Consider the following 17272-nt stretch of genomic DNA (forward strand, 5'->3'; position numbering starts at 1 on the left):
AATTTATCAGGTTACAGCAATGAAACCCGATACAAGAGGAGAAACTTGTATGTTTTTTTTTTGTCAGCTTGGCCCCTTCCCTCTTTTACTATTTCCATTTCTGTGTTTCTGACCCATCCAAATAGTAGTCCGAGAAATCTTTCCAGAAGAAGGAAATAAGTACAAAAGGACAGAAGGATGTGTGAGGGTATAAAAAGGAAAGATAGGGGCATTTGAAAGACATTTACGGCCGGGCACGGTGGCTCACGCCTGAAAATCCCAGCACTTTGGGAGGCCAAGACGGGCGGATCACGAGGTCAGGAGTTCGAGACCAGCCTGACCAACATGGTGAAATCCCGTCTCTACTAAAAATACAAAAGTTAGGTGGACATTGTGGCACATGCCTGTAATCCCAGCTACCCAGGAGGCTGAGACAGAAGAGTCGCTTGAACCAAGGAGGCGGAGGTTGCGGTGACCCAAGATAGCCACAGCAAGACTCAGTCTCAAAAAAAACTAAAGATACATACACATATTTGTTATGGTTGTTGTGGGGAAACAGAATGAACATGACAGCGCTGGGTCCATCCGCCCCCGACTTCCAATAACTGTAACAATTACAAACATGTCTTGATTAGAGACTGTGTCAGGTGCTTTGCCTGTCATGTGCACTGAGAGGCTGACACACAGATCTCATTTATTTTGGCTCTGTGAGCTGAGTATTTATATTTTCTACCTTTTACAGATTAGAATACCAAGGGCCAGAGATACTAAGTAGTTAAGTAATATTTCACAGTTAACTATTGCTAAACAATTCCAACCTGTGTCCATCTGACTTGAAGCCAAAGCTCTTGCTACTACAAAGTTACCTCCAAACTGTTTCTCACAGGTGCACCACTTCACTCATTTCCAGAAGTTTCATGGATCTTTTGGCTTTTCCCATTCCCTCAATTCTAAACCTCTAGCATTTTCCTATTTCTATGGTACTAAAAGTGAAGTATTTTAAATATTTATTTGGCATGGATAGGTAATTGCCTATATTTGTCACAAATTGTTTCATATTCTCGCAACCAGAAGTTCAGAAAATTAAATGAACTGCATAGGTTACGACTCTCAGCACTCAAATTTGTATTTACATTATCACTCACACTGCATATTCCTGTTAGAACAATCTTTACAAGAACCAGGGCCAGCTTGAAGCAGGTAAAGGATGCAGTTCCATCTCTATCTGGCAGACTAAGTACTCTAATCTATTCTCTCTTTGACCATCCCTTTTCTTAACTGTGCTTCTGACTCATGGAGAAACTGTTAGGGATTGATTGCAGATGAAATTGATGTTCAGAGAAGTCAATGAATAATGGAACTGCTAGACTTTCTCTTAAGACTGTGGAATAGAGGGTTTCCTATTATCACAGAGACGACCTACACAACTTAGGCATCACTGTGTATTAATACCATACAGGCAAAGAAGGGAGGAAGAAGGGAAAGGGTGGGAGCTAACACTGAGTAATCAACAAAGATGTGCTAATGTTTCTTAGATAATCTATCACTGAATCTCCAAAACAATCTTGAGAGGTAAATATAATTTCTTGATTTATTAAAAATTATTTATTGACTATATACTACATATCAGGTACTGTTCTATGTACTAGTGATAGAGCAATAAACAAGACAGATCAGATCCCACCTTTTCCAGCTCTTATATTCTGGTAAGGTGGAGGCATACAATAGAAAAGCAAAATTAAAACCAAACAAAGGGATGGATGGTGATTTTTGAGGAAGTAACATTTTAATCTCAAACTCAAATAAGGAGGGACTGGCCAGGAGCCAATCTTGGAGCTGGACATTTTAGGCAGAGAGCAAAGGCCCTGAGCCTCTTGCATTCTCGGACAGAAGAAGAGTACATGCAGTGTAATGAATGAGAGGTTGAGTAGCTGAAGATAAAGTGAGACTCATGGGAAAGTTAGAAAGGCCTTATAGGCCACTGTTTCTCAAACTTTAATACACATATGAATTACATAACGATCTTGTTAAAAAACATTAACTGCCTCAGAAGGTCTATACAAGAGTCTACAATTCTGCTCCCAGGTGATCCTGCAGATCACAGTTCAAATACTGAGGCTTTGGGTTTTGATATGTTTGTATAAAATTCTAGTGTTACTGAAGTCACAGAAGGGTCTTAAGTGGGCAGTGATGTGATTGGCTTTTCAAAATTTTACTCTGAATGATGGATTTTACAAATGCAAGAGTAAAGCATGAAACCAATTAGAGATTGCAGAAGAAACTGATGTTTAGAGAAGTTCTATGATTTGCTAAAATCTTTCTGTAGATTCATAATGCATGTCCAGGCCTATCTGACCAACGTCTGAGCTCCTTTATCCATCATTAGATAAGGAAAAGCTTGTCTTAGAAGATGGACATTCTTGTGATAGAAATAGCCTAAGGCAAGACAAGTGGACCACTGGCTTCACCATGAGTCTTTTAAAGGTGATCTGCAAATAGGCACCATTTATTAGGGGCTAGGAGCATTGTTAATTCCACAATTGTTAGTGACAAGCATGTATTACGTACCAGGCACATTCGAGAGGAGGACAGCTTCCTTAACTTTTATCTGTGTCTTGGTAGAGGTGAATAGTATTCCAACTCCCAAATGTGCCTTTGATAGCTGAGTTGTTTACGTCCAAGGAGAAATCAGTTTTGTTGCATTATTACCCAGCAGGAATCAACCCCAAACAGATCTAGAGGGTGCATTCGCAACTATCTAACAGCTGCACCAGGTAGCAAGAGGCATTGCTCAAGTACCCTCTGAGTGGCTGAGACTTTAAAACAAGGAAACATCAACAGCTGTTGATGTTTATCACATGTGCCGTCACTAGAAATGAGTCCCACGCTTCTACTGTAGAAGAGCCTCCCAGCTGTTTCACTTCTTGAGCAGCATGGTACATGGCTCGTCACAAGGCATGCCCATGGGCTACAAATCTAGCCATTTATCCCAGGAATCCATCTTGAGGAAAATGCCATGCCTTTTCACAAGTAAAAGAACCTGGTAACTTTTTCAATTATGTCTATATTGCTACTTCCATTTTCCCTTCTTTTTAACTTTCTCACTGATATTTTTTCTCACCCCAAATACATCGATGGAGGGTGAAATAATAAAACTTTTTTCTTCATTCCAATTTGGGTTCCTCAAAATGGTCTTCCATCTGGGATGATTAATAGTTAACATGTATGTAGCAATCACTGTGTTCCGAGCACAGTGCTACGTGCTCCACAGATCTTACTGGTGAATCTTAATCGTGAGGTTAAACTTGTGTAGGTCCCTTTGCTGTCCATTCTACAGCTGAGGAAGCCAAGATTCAGTAGAGTTCAGCTACCCAAGTTCTCATAGATGGTTAGTGACAGGGTGAGGATCCAAATCTACTCTACTCCAAAGCTGCTTTTCACTACTAGACCAGAGATTCTCCAAGTGTGGTTTCTGCATACACAGCATCAGTATCAACTAGGAACCTGTTAAAAATGCAAGTTTTCAGGCCCTATCCTAGACCTTCTGAATCAGAAGCTCTGGGAATGGCAATCTGTGTTAGAAAGCCCTCCAGGAAGCCCTTATGCATGCTAAAATTTGACAACCACTAGTGCAAACCAGGGGTTTGTAAACCGCAAGCCGAGAAACAAATCCAGCCCACAGCCTCTTACTGCCTGTATTAGTCCGCTTTCACACTGCTGATAAAGACATACCCGAGACGGGGTAATTTATAAAGAAAAAGAGGTTTAATGCACTCACAGTTCCATGTGGCTGGGGAGGCCTCACAATCATGGTGGAAGGTGAAAGGCTCCTCTTACATAGTAGCAGGCAAGAGAGAAAACACATGCAGGGGAACTGCCCTTTATAAAACCATCAGATCTCGTGAGACTTCTTCACTAACACAAGAACTGCACAGGAAAAACCTATCCCCATTATTCAATTACCTCCCACCGGGTCACTCTCATGACACGTGGGGCTTATTACAATTCAAGGTGAGTTCAGGTGGGGATACAGAGCCAAACCATATGGCTGTCCCAGCTAAGAATGGTTTTTACAACTTTAAAAAGTGGTCAATATAAAAACAAGAAAAATATCTAACAGAGAAGGTGTGTGGCCAACAAAGCTTAAACTATTTATCATCTGGCTCTTCACAAAGTTTTCTGATCCCTACTCAAGACTATATTTCTTAAGGAACTGTGATAACTAGACTCGTTCCTATTGTTTATTCCTTACTGATTGATAACAAGTAATTATTATTTCCCCAGACTGCCGGTTTCTTTCAAGATTTCTGCCTCAATATTTTTTCACCCTGATATTTTTAGCAAAGTATCAGCACTCTGTTTTATACACGATTGCCCCTTTATATGGGCATATCTTTACAGAGTTGAGTTTGCAAAAAGTGCTTTAGGGCTTCAAACAGTAAAATCCCCTGGTGGCTCAGACTGCATTTTTGTGGCTCTCTCCTTTGTACATCCAAGCTCCCAGAGTACTCATTAGTATACTTATAAAATATATGCCTTTTTCTTTATGTGAATATATACTGTTATAAATATAAATATAAAAGTTATCTTTTCATTATCTTAAGACACATTTCTTTTCAGTTATGTTTATAAATCTCTAAAATAAGAATGCATCTTAAAATTTATGGTGCTTATAGTTGTTTTTGACCGGACAACAATCATGTCATATTTTTCATTCCTACATGAATGAGCTGGGTCATAGGTATTCATATTTCTGACTTTATCATCATAGTCAATACTACCCTTGTCGAGTAGTGTTGAGCTATTTAAAATACATTAAAGATCACATGGCATTTCAGTGTAGAAACAAAAGTTTTTCTTTATGTGGAAAAACATAGAGAAAGAAGAGAGGGAAGCAAATATTCATTGTTGTAAGGACAACCTAAATTCCATATTTTCTTGCAAAACACCCGAGTACTTTATGAGATCAAAGAAAGGAAGATGCTTGTGAATATATAATGCTATGTTATATTCTCTTTGTGCGGAATGTGTAAAGGGATTGCTTGACTCATGCTAGGCAACTCAACAAAAGTCAGGAGAAACTATCAAAATTCTTAAAATAGATGGATGTAATTTCCAAGCAATAAGAGGCTTGTGTGAAAAATTAATACATAACACAACATTTTTTAATGCCTTGTGTCATATTTTATTTGGCAGAGTTTCTGTCTTAGTGGTTTATAAAATAATAATGGGTCTTGCAATCAATACTGTCTTACATTTTATGTGAGTCTTAAAAACTGTATTAATGAGTGTTGCTAAATATTATGTAATTGCTAACTAAAGTAACATGAATTTATTAATTTCTATATTTGAAATGCAATATTCAGAGGCCACTTACTATATATGCATGCTGATATAATAAAGGTTGTTCACAAATACAGATGTGGTCCAAAGTTGCTTAATTAACTGCTCTTATCCAATCTTAATGAGATGTTTTTTCTAAAATCCTAAGTTGATGAAACAAAACTCAGTTTTTTTTCCTGAGATTAAGAAGAAAAAAAAAAACGGCGAAGATGCTCTTAGCTAGGCTTGTGTCAAACTCTTGCAGATTGCTTCTTGTTTTTGTTTTGTTTCACATCTTTTTTCAAGGAAAACTTCTAATGGCCTGTCTACAATTCATCTGAAGAAAGGCTTAGATTATTTTTTCAGAGTAACCATTTTCGACTCCAGCTTCATCAGAGAAAGCAGAAACCAAAAAATAAAGAAGATAATTTAGCATCATGAAAGCACTGGCTTACATCAATGCCCATGATTATTTATTTCAAATTAAATATAAAGTCAGTCTCCCACCCTCACTGTCTGATATGGTTTGGCTTTGTGTCCCCACCCAAATCTCCTGTCTAACTGGAATCCCCACGTGTTGACAGTGGGGCCTAGTGGGAGGTGATTAAATCACTGGGGAGGTTTCTAATGGTTTAGCACCATCCCCCTAGTGCTGTCTCCTGATAGAGTTCTCATGAGATCTGGTTGTTTAAAAGTGTGTGGCACTTCCCCCTGGTGCACCCTCTCTCTATCTTTCCCAACCCCATGTGAAGAAGGCCCATGCTTTGTCTTCCACCATGATTGTAAGTTTCCTGAGGTCTCCCAGTCATGCTTCTTGTAAAGCCAATGGAGCTGTGAATCAACTAAACTTATTTTCTTCATAAATTACCCAATCTTGGGTAGTTATTTACAGCGTTGTGAAAAGGGACTAATACACTATCAGTCTTCTTTGTTGAGAATACTTGCTTTCTTTTTCCATTTGATGCCTGTCCTCTTGCCAATCATAACATAATGATCTCTAAAAGCTGCTTAGCATTTTCTAAAAACCAAAAACAAAAAAAAACCGTCAAAACTGAATAATTTATTTATATTCAAATGAAGTATGCCTTTAAAAAAATCATAGTATATTTGCCTTTGTAGAAAGAACAGTAAGATTTGAACTCTCTTTTATGCAGTCAACTTGAATAAAGAGAAACCCAAAATCTATTTCCTACTTGACCCCCTCACCAAATTACTATATAACAAATTGCACAGTTAATATGGATCAGTGATCATTTAAGATTCAAATGCTGTCTTGCCTGATAATAATCTAGTACTATGTGAGTGCTTCTAAATGAGGGAAGATATATCCCTATGCTTGCAATTACAAAGACAAGTGGCACTTGAATTTTGTGAGCAGAAGATTGGCCTTGGCAAACCAACAGCATCTTAGGTTTAGCTCATTTCTCCTGAATTTCATTTGAGACTGCTTTGCAATAAAAGATGTCCTGATGAAATCATAACCTTAAGTACTAGTGATGCAAAAGCAGTAGCTTAACACTGCTTAAAGCATAGCTAGAGTGGAGAGAAATACAGCATTTCAATGTCAGCATGTCCATTATGAAAGTAATAGAAAAATAACAGTTTCTCCCTGATTAAAGTACCTCTTTACTGCCTAATAAAAGCTATGTGAGGCAAATCATTTTCTCCGTTTAGTTTCCTTGTTTCCTTAACAGGAACCCTATAATTTGAAGAAAATTGTCACTTTTTGAGAATATGCTACTTTCTGAAATATGAGCATGAATCTACTTTACAATGGAAAAAAAATCTTGAAATATTCTTTATTTTACTTGCTGGATAAAATGAATAAACCAAGCATTCATTCATTGCTTTAAAATATAATTTTAAGGTATCCTTGACCAGGTTTTACTGAATAAGCTAAATTCACTGGTCAATAGGCCAGTAGGATTATGAATTTCCTGATGAGATCTTGCCTTATCGTTTATTTATGTTTATGTAGCATTTCACACTACACATATAATAAAGTGCAGACAGGAAGACAGGCAGAAAGGGTAAGAAAGAAGAAATAGGAAAAAGAAAGAGGGGAAAGGGAAAAAGAAGAAAGGAAAAAGGAGGGAGGAAAGGAAGAAAGAACATTTTTAAAGAAATGAACAAATATTTGGTGTATTGGTTTTATACAAAAAAAATAATATTTCAAGATTTTTTTCTTCTTTGTAAAGTAGATTCATGCCCATATTTCAGAAAGAGAAAAAGGGGGAAAGGGAGAAGGAAGGAAGGATAAAGAAGGGAAGGTACTTCTGGAGGGTAAAAGAGCCTTTTAGTATAACTTAAAATAGAAGTTCTAACTTCAAGTAAATATTATGTTTCCTACTAGTAGTATGTTGAGTAGTCATCAAGGAGAATACATATCTTTGATTGATGGGGGTAAATTAAGTCCAAAATTATACATGAATTGAGGCTTAACTTATTTCACTCCTTGAGCAAGATGTAAACTTAAATAAGGCTTGTTTTTTTATTTGTCTCACAGGAAAGTGTGTGGGTGAAACAGGCCAATAGAGGTAGGGCTGAAGAGACAGGATTCTCAATGGAAAGGCTAGGTATTGGCCATGAGAGGCCAGCTCTGAGCGAGTGGTAGCAGCAGCTGTGAAGTGGACTGAACTCATCCAATGCCCTGCACCTCTGCTCCTCTCTATTAGTTTGGATAATTTAACAGTGATTCAACCTGAAGACTTAGAGTTTGGGGAATGGCTCATTTATCATCACAGTTCTTTGAACTATTTGGTGTAAGATAAAATATATGAGTTTAGTTATTTCTTTTCAATTTCTGAAGTCAAACACAGCAATCCTAATAGTTACTTGCCATTTGAAATATGTATAACAGATTGCATCTTATTTGGCATAGTTTGATGTGTTTGAAAATGTTATGTTCTTTGCTTTCATGTAAAGTGCTCTTTGAGTTCACTAAAGGAGAACTGGCAAAAATTAAGACAAAAAGAAGAATAAAATGGTCAGTTAGAGGGCAGGTCATGCAGGGAGTATTGAATTTAACAAAACATTGAGAACATACTTTGATTTTTTATTGAATAAAAAGGCATCTTTAAAAGAACACAAATTCTTTGTTGATTAAAATTCTAACTGAACTGGGAGGTATTATATATTTCACACACATACCCACAAACACTGGGTAAAATTGGCCATTTGGTAGAAATCTGAACATTAGATACTGCCCATTATTTGTAAAGATCTAAATGGTGGTTCTACCAGTTTTTCCCTATTGAAAACCAGAAGCTTCACTGCATATGACATTCTTGCAGTTTCTCAGTACTGATTCTGTCCATGTTATGTATTTTATTGCCAGATAATTTGGAAGTCTATGAATATATTAAAAGATTCAAAATATCAGTTGTTTTCCATTTTAAATTACTATGGTTCACATGAGTGAGAATTTAAAAATCACTAACATTTATGGAATATTTACCACGTGAAAATGACATAGGTTATCACCAGTCTTCATAATAACTCTTCAAAATAAGTTTCTTTAGTTTCATTTTACTGATGAAAGGTTGCCACAGCACATAACCTAGAGTGAAGAGTAGGAGTTTTATAGTCTCACAAACCTGGGTTCACATCCTCACAGACCTGGGTTCAAATGCATTCCCTACTGGCAATGTTGGGCAAATCATGTTTGTTTCTATCCCCTTCTGCATTTAGTTCTCATAAAATGGAATTATTAGTACTTATTTCAGGTGTGTATTGTAAGAATCAAGTTAAGAATGCACTAGTATGTGCTAAATGCCCAATATAACTTAGCGCTTATTAGTTTGGAGTCTCTTGCATGAGGCCATAAAATTAATAAGTAGCAGTTTCAGGAATCAGAGCCAGCCTATCCAACCTCAAAGTGAAACTAGCTTTTTCTACTATATTGAGACAAATCATCACAGTGATATTTCAAATACATCCAATGTGAGCATAATATAAAAATTCACTATATTTTGAGTATAGAGTCATAGAAAATAGAAGATTTTCTATATCCATTTAGTGTTTTGTTATTTGATAAAAAATAATATTTATAGCCAAAAGGATTTCAGACAGCTTACCATAAGTAATATTTATTAAAATTCAGGATTATCTTTAGAGCACCTGAAAAAATTTACAATGAGTTTATGGAAGAGCAAAACTTGTCAGATACAATTATGAAATGATAAATTCTTAAAATAATAATAAAATAAATCTAGCTTTATTTCACCTTTAAGGTCATTACTTTCTGCATGACTTTATGCTAAGGCCTTTAAATACTATCTCTCAATGGAAATTCTAAACAACACTCAGGAGGTAATTCACATACTCTCTTCAATTTGTGGTAGTACAGTGAAGGCTTGGATAAATCCCGTAACCTAACCAAGTGACAAACCCAGGATCTGAGCCCAGATCGACCTGATGCCAAAGCCTAGTTCTTAACCTTTAAAGCAAAAGTGAATTCAATAGGACATTTGAATAAGCACACCAGGGGCCATTAACAGGGAATAACAGCTCTGAATAGAACCAGACATGAAAATATTTAGATGTTCATCCCTAGAAATGTCCTTACAGGGGAGAAGTTTTTAATTATCTGTGAAACTCTCAAAAGATAATTATTTTATTCAAGGGCTCTTTTACCCTGGCTGCTTCTAGCCTTGCGGCCATCGGGGCCCTTTCCCCTAGATGCTCAAAGCTTCTTTGTTGCCTGCTATGAAGCTGTAACAGGCCCACTCACTTGGGCTGCAGAGGTTTGAGCTGAAGGTCAACCTCCTCCCCAGCAACTTCCTATGCAAAGTTCCATTCCAAGCCTGAGAATGATGACTAACCAACTACCAGTCTACATATGACTTAAAGGCAACCTAATATCTCATTTTGTGTCTCAGGCTACCTCAGACTTAAGCTCCCAATGTGATCAACCACCTTGTGGCACTGTTGTTTACCAACACTGCCCAAGATGTCTGTCATTCTTCAACTCACTAAACACTGTGAGAGGTAACCATGATCTCATAATAGTCAAATCTCTTCCCAGGTCTCTGATGGCTGATCTTTCCTGTACTATTTCAAACTGTTCCTATTCAAACTTCCCTCCCTCCCTCCCTCCCTCCCTTCCTTCCTTCCTTCCTCTCTCTCTCTTTTTTTTTTTTTTTTTTTGGCAGAGTCTCACTCTGTCACCTAGGCTAGAGTACAGTGGTGTGATCTTGGCTCACTGCAACCTCCACCTCCCATGTTCAAGTGATTCTCCTGCCTCAGCCTCCCGAGTGACTGGGATTACAGGCATGCACCACTACGCCCAGCTAATTTTTGTATTTTTAGTAAAGACAGGGTTTTACCATGTTGGCCAGGCTGGTCTCAAACTCCTGACCTCAAGTGATCTGCCCATCTCAACATGTTCACAAAATTTTAGATTTCCTTATGATTACCTCTCTCATCAACTCTGCCATGGATAAAGTTGATGAGATTGGGGCATAATCCCTGCACTGTGCCCCAGATATTTGGCTGACTAGAGTGGGTATAGAGGACCACTTGCAGATCCTCTAACATTCCAAAATGTTTTATAGCTCTAGTTCTCTCTTCCTTGAGATGTTTGGCTTCCTTGCTCCCTTTATCATCCACTTTTCAAAACTTAGCTCACAAATTACTTCCCCTTAAAAAGTTATTCCTGATCATTCCATATGAAAATGAATTCCCTTCTCTATATCCTGGTCTAACTCTATGTTTATTTCTATTATCGCATCTGGAATGCTTTATTTCACTTATTTTTACTCATCTCCTTTGTAATTAGACTGAATTAATTAACCCTGTCAGGGACCACCTATAAATGGTATTTAGTGAAATTAAGTCAATCTCTCCTCCCTATTTCCAGTCTCAATTCTACACTCCAGATATAATCAGTAACAGACTTTTGTGTATGCTAGCAGAAACTTTCAATGTATACATTTAAATTTACAATATTTAGAGTTTTATAACACTCAAAATAGTATACAAATTGGTCTGAAGCTTGCTTTTTAATATATTTAACACCATCATAAACATTTTACCATGTCAATAAATTGTTTTAAATAACATTATGATATTCTATCATATGAGTGTACCTGAATGGATTTAAACAGAGCGGATGTACATCCCTTCTACCTAGTATGATGTTTGGCATAGAGGACACACATAACAAATGCTAGAGGAATAAATGTTGTTATCCAAACAGAAACACACGGCCTTTCCACTTTCAAAAGAGGTGGGCTTTGATTTGAACGAAGTCAAAGCAGTTTACCACTGTTCTCCCTCTGTGCTGCCTTTCAAATCCTGACTCTTTCTGTGCATAGCTTTGGACTGAATAGCCATAACTCTATGCTAAGAATGTTTGATATTGCTTGGATTTTTATTTTTAAGAGAAGCCCCACCTAAACACAAACAGAATGCCTTATTTAGAAACAGATCTTCAAGATGTTTTCATTCCGATTCTAGAGCCACTTCAGTGGTATTCCTCTGAAATTAGGACATGTCAGGCAGCAGCCAGCAAAATTTGCCTGATTCACATTTGTTCTACTCAGTTTGTAGCTCTAGTCAAAGAAATGAAGATTTTGATTTTGTGATTGTCTTAGTCAGCTTAGTCTTGGTCTGCCATAACAGAATGTACAGAATGGGAGCTCTAAACAACAAATGTATTTTCTCACATTTCTGGAAGCTGAAAGTTAAAGATCAAGATGCTGTCAGAGTTGGTTTCTGGTAAGGCCTCTCTTCCCAACTTGTGGACAGCTGCCTTTTCACTGTGTCACCATAAAGCCTGTTCTTTGTCACATATGGAGAGGAAGATCTCTGGTCTCTCTTCCTTTCCTTATAAGGACACTAGTTCTATTGGATTACAATCCCACCCTTAAGAATTTCTACCTTTATGAACTCATTTAATCTTAATTACCATTTTTAAAAAGCTCTGTCTCCAAATATATTCACACTGAGTGGTAGGGCTTCAATACATGAGATTTCGGGGGATGAATTCAGTACATAACAGTGATAAAACATCCTAGGGTAACTGTTTGCTCTAATTTGCCCAGGACTGTTACAAATTATGTCTATTATCTGGTGTCCCATTGTTAGCAACTCCTTGCAGTCTCAATAAATTATATGGTTACCCTAAGCATCCTCTCTCTCCAACAGGCTTTGCTCTCTTACGATCCAGTTGGACGAGTCATAACTTGAACTGCAGCAGAAGCATTATGGTGGGCCTGCTCAGCTGCCTTTCTGGTAGTAGGTCTATCATTGAAATCTATAAAAATGGCTTTTGTAGTATACATTTTAATGCTGTTGTCTATGCATGGCCTACTATCTCCCTTTATTTCAGATGAACTTCCAACTAATTTTTACCCCTATGCTCTTTGGTCTTGAGAACTGGTGTGGCTTTTCAGTGTCTTTGTCAAGTCCCTCTCAAGAAGAGATCTTTGGTGTAACAACATGTACAAGTGGGTCTTTGTGAGTCCTAGGAATGGAACCAAGAATAGGATAAGAAGTCTGGCTTCTTTTCAGATTCTTCCAGCCCCTGATCACTAACATCTCTGTTCAAACATTGCTTCTGGCTTGGACAACTCATCTGCTGATACTGTCTCCTGGTCTTCTAAGGGGGCTGGCTTACTCTCTGTCTCTCTCTGATGGCATATTTGCTTTCTAATCTTGAGCAATGCTCCCCCTTTCCCTCACTCCAAATGTCTCTCTCAGTCCTTCCTTTTTTGGCCTGAACACTGGACTGACCCCTAGGTCTTCTCTCCTCACTGTGTTCTTCTTAACCTTTGCTTTATATGAATTGCCTTGAGGTTTTCCTCTACTTTCAGCACTGAATCTGAGACTGACTGTAAGGCAGAAATATGATTTCTGCTCTCAATGATAGAATTTAGACACCTGCTAGGCAGACCCCTGCTATTATTCAACGTGTTTCTTTATCTGGACTATAAACTGATCCTATGGGCTGAAAGCAGCTACTCAAAATAGAGTTTCCTCGACACTGATAAAACTCAATGAAAAGAGAAAAATTCAACTAGATACCAGGTCTCGATTCAGTATAGACATGACCGTCCTAAGTTTAGTTGAGTACTATCACACTAAGTACCATATATACCATATGAAACTAACCATTTGCTTTGACCATGTGCTATCTCAAGAGTACATGTGGGAATGATACTATTTTGGAAACACTGGGTTAAATAAAATATATTATAAAAAATAATTTCATCTTTTTTTAACATTTAAAAATGTGGCCATACCCCTACATACCTATTAAAATGGCAAACAAATGAAAACTGACCATACCAAGTGCTGGCAATAATGAGAAGCAACTGGAACTTTTGTACCCTACGGGTGAGACTTTAACATGGTAGAGCCATTTTGGAAAACAGTTTGACAATTCCTCATGAAGTTAAACACGATACTTTCCTTATGAGCCACCAATCCTACTCTAGGTATTTACCTAACAAGAATTACAAGTTGTGTTTACATTAAAACTTGTACAGGAACGTCTATAGCAACTTTATTCATGACCACCTGAACTGAAAATAACCGAATATCCATCAACAGATGAGTAAGTAACTGTAATGTATCTATACAGTGGAATACTTCTTAATAAAGGAGCACTCCTGTTACTCACCACTACACTCATGAATCACAAATGCATTGTGCTAGTTAAAGTAGCTATATTCAAAAGGCTACATGCTGCCATTGACTACCTGGGAACTACAAAAGAGAACGCTCAAAATAGGAGAATAGGCAAATCTGTAGAGACAGAAAATAGATTCGTGATTGCCTAGGGCCGGGCAAGACGTTGGGAGGTAAGTGGGGAATGACTGCTAAATGGCAAAGAGTTTCTTTTTGGAATAATAAAAATGTTCTAAAATTGACTGTAGTGATAGTTGTACAACTCTGCAAACATACAGAAACCATTAAATTGTACACTTTAAATAAATTATATGACAATTGTCTCAATAAAGCTGATAAAAATAAAACAATATAGTGAATAAAGGGAATATAAAATGATTTATTTAAAAATGTGACTACTAGATAATTTAAAATCACAGATGTGGCTTGCATTATGTTGCTATTGGACAGAGCTCTCCTCATACTGACTTAGGACTAGAGTGAGGTAGTGAGTCTGGAAGTAGTGGGAAGGAGGCAAGGACACAATGTGGCACTTGTTTCTGAGTTTCTGGGAGGACTTGATCATACCACTTATTCTTTCATCAGTGATCTTCCCTATACTGTATTTCAGGGAATGTGATTTTTCTTCAGTCCAGAAATGCCACATGGATTAACTAACTAAATGCCCAATGAGCTTTGTGTAAAGGTTCTTTTCTCCTATTTGCAAAAACAGACAAACAAACAGACAAAAAGAGTTAAGTCACAGAACAATCAAAGGGCAGACTGTTGTTTAGTGTTATAGACTGCTTAAAGTTATTAATTTCTAAAGTGAAGAAGGAAAACAGTTTTAAAAATCATTTTTATTAATTAGACTTCAACAGGCTTAAAATATTCATGGACAATATTTCATTTTGTATTTTCAGCAACCCAAAAGGTAGGGATGTTATCTCCTTCTTCCAGGAAAAGGATCCTGGGCTTACAGAACTAAATATGACCAAGGACTCATAGCTGTTAGGTAGTATGAATGGTCTTCACATCCACATCTCTTATTCCACAGGCGTTGAGCTCTTAACCACCATACATATAGCCTATAAATGGCATGGATGCCAGGTGGCCAAGAGAGGGCAAATGCCAACTAATGAGACGTAATTTAGGAAGTCAAGTTGTCATCATAGAGGTTTAGAGTATGCAGAAAACAAGTCCCTGAAGGTGATTATAAAATCCACAGAAATTCTGCAAGCTGATAAGAGACAGAGAGGTAGAGAGGCAGGTGGGCTCTTCTGAGAGTCTGAAAGTAAGTAACAAACCCAAATAAAGTAGGTGGGATTCGGGGCCACAGGTAAATTCCTGGAAAGACTGTAATCTATCAAAGGATTCCATTTTCAAAAAAATGAAAACGTAGACAACCCTGGCCATAGCTATGAAGTGCTTTTTTGAAAACCTAACCCTAAAACAAGTATTTCAGAAGTAATTTTTCTGTAAAAGGTGGTAGTGAGAAACTTTGTTGTATCATTTATAGAGTACTAGGTACAGAGGCATGTTCATCACCTAAGGAGCAACTGTGACTCACCCTAGGCCAGAACCAGGGGAGTCATTAGCACCCATTAGATTCAATTACCTTCCTATTACTTTGCTTCCTGCAACCGTCAAATATCACAAATGCGCACACACGTCTCTAAAAGATGCCTCCCCTTCTTTACCTTTGATTCAGTCTTCGACCCACTCAAATATGGTTCTACTTTACCACTACACAAACGCTGTTTTCCCATAGTTCACCTCTCTCATATTGCCAAATCTACTGGAAGCTTCTTTATCTTCCTCTTATTTGTCTTTTCAGTAATATTCAGCATATTTGACTAGTAGTCTTCTGCTTTCTTGTCTTGACTTCCCGAACACCACAAACTCCCGAAAATACATCTCTCACCTTCTCAATTTATTTGTCTGGCTGCTTTTCTAGTAACAAATTCTATATGGAAGGAGTCCTCAGGATTTGGTTCTTGCTCTTTATCTACACATTTGCTTTAGATAATCTCATTCACTTGTAACTTCAGATGTCTTTTAAATGCTAATAAATTCTAGATTTTGATTTGCCACCTTGACTGCACTCTGAGTTCTGGACCCATTATGTCAATTAGTCCACACACGTTTCAAACTCTAAACATCCTCCAAAGCCCCTCTGTCTTAATCAGCTAGGGCTACAATAACAAAATACTACAGGCTGAGTGACTTCAACCACAGAAATTTATTTCTCACAGTTTTGGAGGCCTGAAGTCCAAGACCAAGGTCCAGCTAATTTGGATTCAATGAGGGTTCTTCTTCTGGCTTGCAGGCAATCAGTTACCTTCTTGCTGTGTCCTCACATGGAAGAGAAAGAGATTGACCTCTCAAGTCTTCTTCTTGTAAGGGCACTGGTCCTATGGGATTAGGCCCCCACTCTTGTGACTTCATTTAACTTGTATCACACCTTGGCAGGCCTTTCTCCAAATACAGTCACACTGGATGTTCAGGTCTCAACATATAATATTTTGGAAAGGAGGACAAAATCCAGTTCACGGCACCCTTTTTCTTCAGTCTTCCCCATCTTAGCAAAGGGGACTCAACTGCTTAATTCCAAATCATGGGGCTCACTCTTATTACCTGAATGCCCATAAATGAACTTGCTGTTAGATTGGATATTTCTTCTCAAGATATCTTGAATCAACCCACTTTGCTTATTTCCACTGCCTCCACTCTAATTTAAAGTCACTTTACTGAATGTCTGTTTATTTTAATCTCTGATCCTTTCCATTCCATTTCAACATTATTTTTTAAATTAATGAGATAATTTCACCCATGGCTCTGAACACATGGATGGTTTTCCATTGTACTTAGGATCAAGCCCCAAAGGTTAATATTGATTATGAGCCCAGGATATTTTGAGCTGTGTCCACAGCCCCGGTCTTATTTTGAGCCATTTTAGTATTTTCTATGGGCTAGGTGCTTTGACTTTCTGTTCCTCAAATATAAAATTTTCCTCCCTGTCTCATAACCTTACTACCTAATTACCTCCTATGTAACATTCATTTCTTTGCCTAAATGCTGTTTCTACATACAAAGGCATTCTTTGATCCACAATCTCAATTATTCCATCTCCCTGTACTCTCTCACAGCTCCTTATAACCCTTCACAGAAAAATTATCTGTGTGACTGTCTTCCCCTCTGAGCTTACGCAGGGATCATATCTCCTTTGTTTACTTATTTATTCCACGTCCTATCAGAGTACTTGGTATATAGTAGCAGTTCAATAAACACTTGCTAAAAAAATAGTTGCTTAATTGGTTGAATGGTTGAATCAATAAAATAGTGAATAAAGCCACAG

This window comes from Papio anubis, chromosome 12 (genome assembly GCF_008728515.1).
Source record: "Papio anubis isolate 15944 chromosome 12, Panubis1.0, whole genome shotgun sequence".
Lineage (NCBI taxonomy): Eukaryota > Metazoa > Chordata > Mammalia > Primates > Cercopithecidae > Papio > Papio anubis.